This window comes from Ictidomys tridecemlineatus, chromosome 9 (assembly GCF_052094955.1).
Source record: "Ictidomys tridecemlineatus isolate mIctTri1 chromosome 9, mIctTri1.hap1, whole genome shotgun sequence".
NCBI classification, from domain to species: Eukaryota; Metazoa; Chordata; class Mammalia; order Rodentia; family Sciuridae; genus Ictidomys; species Ictidomys tridecemlineatus.
The window spans coordinates 69995483-70000605 of record NC_135485.1 but is presented as its reverse complement, the minus strand read 5'-3'; positions in this window follow the sequence as shown (position 1 = coordinate 70000605).

The window sequence follows — 5123 nt, the reverse complement described above, 5'->3', positions numbered from 1 at the left end:
CAGGGCTCGGAGACCTTGCGTGGAGCTGTAGGAGCTGCTGATGGGGTTTCTTTTGGGGCAGGAGCTCATGCAGATGGCCCGGGAGCTCTCAGCTCTGTCTTGGGACCTCTGGGTGCAGAGGTTACTCCACAGAGGCCCAGGCCTGGGCACAAAGGCAGCCACACAGCTATGGGTCCCCAGGGGCCTAAAAGCAGATGCTCTTGCAGTGACCTGAGGGCGCCCCCTCTGATGTTCTCTGTGTACAGGGTGCTCTGCTTGCTCAGCCACCACTTGGCCACTGTCTCCAGGGGCTGTGATCACAGTCCCCCCTGGGCAGGGTTCTTGGGCTGCTGGAAGCTGGCAAGGAGCCACTTCCTGCCCCTGCACTCTACAAGGCGGCTGTCTGAGTCTGCGGCCTGGGATGCAGGAATTCATGAAAGCTGCAGTTGACAGCAGCGTCCTCCTCAGGAGACCTGGCATGCGGAGGGAGGAGGCAATATCCAAGTCTCCCAGAAAAGATCGCAGGGTCCGCAGGACCCTGGATAAGCACCGAGCAGGCACATTGCGCAACCGCTGAGGAGCAGTTGCAGGATGGCGGCAAGACGACCTGCGAGTGGTGCCACCAGCCCAGGAAGCCCTTAGTGGCCAACCAGTATAGGGATGTCGGCGCCGCCCATGACCCGGCTCCTGGTGGGACCCTTCTGCCAGGTCTCTGCCCCTCAGCGCCGGGGGCAGGGGTGAGGGACAATACTTGCTGTGAGAAGTCTCCATGGCAGCCTCAGCGAAGGCGCTAGTGGGTAATTGTAGCCTTGATCGCAGAAGGCCTTCTTCCCCTGCTCACCCAGCTTCAGGCGAAATGGCTGTGAGACCTGTTGCCAAGGCGCAGCTGAGGAAGGAATGAGTGGAGAACACGCGAGCACGTGAGGAAAACCGTTAATACTGGACAAGAGGCAGGCTTGCGCCAGGAACGGACGCGCGCGTGCAAATTCCGCGTGCATGTGCAAAGTCTGCATGCACGTGCAAAGTCCAGGTGCTTGCACCAGATGCGGAAGAAATAGGCAAGGGAACTGCGAGCCTGGTGCGTGCGTGGGTCCTGGGGCGACTGTTGAGTGCTGACACTGGGATGTGATTCAGATCCCGCTGGTCCACCTCCTGACCCAGTGAGGTTTCCGGGTCATCTCGGAAGGGTTGTAGATGCTGGGTTTGAGGGGTGGCAGCTATGGCAAGGCCAGGGATCTCCCCCCTCAGACTGGTGCAACGACCCTGCCCCTCGCCAGAGGCAGCCAGGATGGCAGCACAGATGGGCTGAACTCCAATGGGGGGGGGGGGGGAGGGGGGGGCAGTCGGAGGGCTGAGCAGGCTCTTGCTGCGGGTTGAGGGTAGCTCTTGGGGCGTGGAGCACGTGCGGACTAGGGTGATGAGCAGGTGTTTGGCTGGCAGTACCTGCACCTCCGGTCCAGGGACAGGTCGGTGCCTCCTCAGGAGTGCTCTTCTCTGAAAAGGCGGGAAGTGGCATGGCCCCAATAGAAGCGCCCCCCATACCTCCAAGCTTGGAGCAGGGGGTAGCCTCCCTGGGCCTCTGAAGGGGAAAGCAATGTCATTAGATAGGCGGTGCACCAGCAGGGGAGCAAGTGGTGGTGGCATCTCCAGGATCTCGCTTGCTGGGGCTGGGCAAGGACACCTTGTCCTCCCTTGAAGGTGTGAGCTAGTGTTTGTATCTAGCCTTGCTCTGGTGAGGGTGGGCGGGACTTAGTTTGACAGCCAGGAGCTCTTGCAAAGGCAGGAATCCCTCAGCCCATGCCCCGCCCCTGAGCTGTCAGAGTTCTGTCTGCTGTCCTGCCTGGGCCTGGCCAGTCAGAAGGGGAACTGCGGGGCGGGGGGGGGGGGGGGGGGGGAGGGGGCAAGTTTCTTGGCTGAGCAGCATTTGCAGGTGGTGGCAGCTTTGGGATCACGGCCTGTGGGTCTTCCTGCACTTCCTCTGGAAACAGTGGAGGGAACAGCTGCTGAGAATGCATTTAAGGCATCCCCCAGAGTCTGGCTGAGGGGTTCAGCAGGGCAGGCTGGGAGGGAATGCTACCCTCTGTGCACAGTCCTCTCTCTTTGTGTGGAAACCAGAAAAACCCAGCTGTGTGCTCACAAAATCGAGTTTTATCCATATTTGGGTTGCTTTCTTTGAATTTTGGTTATCAAGATTCTCCCATTTTTAAATTTATTTTTTTAGTTGTCAACAGGCCTTTATTCATTTCTATGCAGTGCTGAGAATTGAACCCAGTGCCTCCCACGTGCTAGGCAAGTACTCTGCAACTGAGCCACAACCCCAGCTCTCCAATTTTTTGACTGTCTTCATTGCTTAGCTGTTCTGGGGACAATACTAGGCCTCCTACTGTTCCTACAGTGTAAGATATGTCACCTTTCACCAGTCCAATCCAACGCAGACACCTACAGACCCAGAGATCCACTCAGCATTCACTCTTTGGAGGTTCCAGTTGTCATGGGTCTTGGCTTTTCCTGGATGGAAGGGCACCCTGCCAGGTTTAGCTGTGAGGTTTCAAGCTCAAGCTTCCCATAACCCACTGAGCAGCCCTGCATGCTCCTCCATGCTCAGCTATTAATAACTGTCCCCCCTCCTCACTGGTGGAGTTCTGGGCTTGCTTCTGAACTGGGCAAAATATCAGTTGAGTGGGGACCTGGAGGAGTGAGGTTGGAGGGAGCCTCACCTGGGACTGTTGTCCCAAGTGGGTGCTCCTTGGGCCCCTTGCATTGCCCATGGCCTTTTCTGGGTCCACTGGACCTTCAATAATCAGTGAAGGCCGCTGGGTGAGGTTGTGGCAGTGCTCTTCTCTCCTGGTGGGAGAATTCCTGGCATGGTATCCTTCTGAACCCAGTTCGAGGTGCTGCCCAGTAGGCTGCATTGGGAATCAGGGTCCTGGAAGTAATGGAATCACCTGATGGGCCAGTGCAGCACAGACTTGCAGTGGGTGACAAAGTTGGAGTTGGGTTGCCAAGAACATGGTCCTGGGGCTCAGTCTATAGGTCCTTCCTCATGCCACACAGCTGAATTGGCACTTATCTTGAACTTTCCTCTGGAGTGGCCAGAACCAGAAGCTCCTCCACTTCCCGAGTGTCACGAAATCATAGTGCTTTTGAGAAAATGGCTGGAAGATGGGTTTATGTCCCCCACCATGGGCCTCCCCACAGGCTTTCAGGCTGGGAAATTCTCAGTTTCCTCTTTCTGTCACCATTTCCTGCTGCATAGGGAGGAAAAATGGACACCCTCCTAGATCTTGCTTGCCTCTGGAGTCAGGGTACTGACTGCATTGATGGACAGGGTGACCAAATGTGGGCCACAGCTGAGTGGTCCTGGGGTCTGAGGTTGGACAAACTCTTTATTTTCTACTAACAAAGTTCAACACAGTCTTTATTTCTTGTTTTACTTCTTATTAAATCAGCAATTCATGCTTGGGGTAGATCAGATAGAAAGTACACACACACACACACACACACACACACACGCACATTGACCAGGAGTTATTACCATCCTTTTTCTTTATGAGGCAGCAGAAGCACAGAGAAGATACAGAATATGCCCAAGACTCCACAGTGCATTTCCTACTGAATGTTTGTGTCTCCTCCAAATTCATGTTGAAGCCCTAATGCCAATATGATGGCATGAGAAGTGGGGCTATTGGGAGGTAATCAGATTTCGATAGGCCGGTGGGGGGTGGGGGGGGAGGCTCGGGGCATGTCTCCCAAGATGAGATTAGTTTTCTCAGAATTTCAAAAAGAGACCAGGGCTTACTTGCTCTCCACCAGTTGAGAATACAGTGAGAGGCAGCCAGCTATGAGCAAAAAGAGGGCTCTTTCCAAGAATTCAATCTATCAGTACCTTGACCATGAACTTCCCACCCTCCCAAATGGGGAGAAATAAATCTTTCTTAAGCTTAGAGTATTTTGTTGTAGCAGCTAGAACTGACTAGGACAGTCAGTGAAAGGACTTTGTGAATATTCAATGAAATAATGTATGCAAAGTGGTCTATGAATATAAGCTATTGCATTATCACCTTCATCATCATTACCATTTTTCCTAACCAAATGGCATAGGAGCTATTTTTCGCACCTAATTCAATTCCAAAAGAAGCCACTGATATTTCTCCAGCCGAAAGAGGTTATGACTGCTCCAGATGAGTTACTACCTAGATTTTCAGGTTGTTTGTGGCCATTTTATGGATCTACATAGACCTTTGGCTGCTCTGTAAATGAGTTTTCTGGCCCGTCATGAGATTTATACCCCTGTGCCATCAATACCATCCCCTTTTAGGGTGTCCAATGATGACCAGTCATTTACATCTTGAGCCATTCTGAAATCCATGTGGATTTTCTCTTTCTCAGAGGTCTATAAAAACATGAATGACAGGTGATGTCACTGAACAACAAAGATGGGAGAGGACAGCTTGAAGAGCATGGAGAGGAGCCAAGCAATCAGAGAAAAAATAACACTAAGAGTGGAGGAGGCCAACCTCTGTCCAGAGGGCTCTGGGAAGAGCCAGCCTGATTTCCTTCTGGGACCTGCTCTTGGGCACTGGCCTGGGCAGGCACCAAGATGTGGTTTCACCAGACTGAGGTTCTGATGGACTTGGTGTCTGGTGCAAAACTTTAATTCAACTGTTAGCTCTGAAAACAGGAAAGCATATTTCTAATCAATAAAATTTTCCCTTTTTGACAATATTATGGTACAAAATTCTGATGTCTTTTTCAGATTTAAAAATGTAATAATAAAATATAATATTATTGCAGCATAATATTTAAAATAACACAAAATGCAAGCATGGCTTTAGATTTCTCACAAAACATATTTTCCCCCAGATTAAATTTTTATTCAAATATGTCATTTATATATCTTTATGGAGTATATCATGGCAACTCAATAGACGTATACAAGTTTTATCACGCAACTTTGATATTACATCCAGGAAGTCCCTATAATGAAACCTGAAATTAGATTCATTGTGATGAATTACTTTTCCTAGAATTCATACTGTGACAGAGTCTGAGAGACTGTCTCTTCAGGCCCTTCAAGAATTAGGACATTCTAGCATTTCAAGCAGGCATTGATGCAGGAAAGATGAGTCTCGACACCTGAGGAA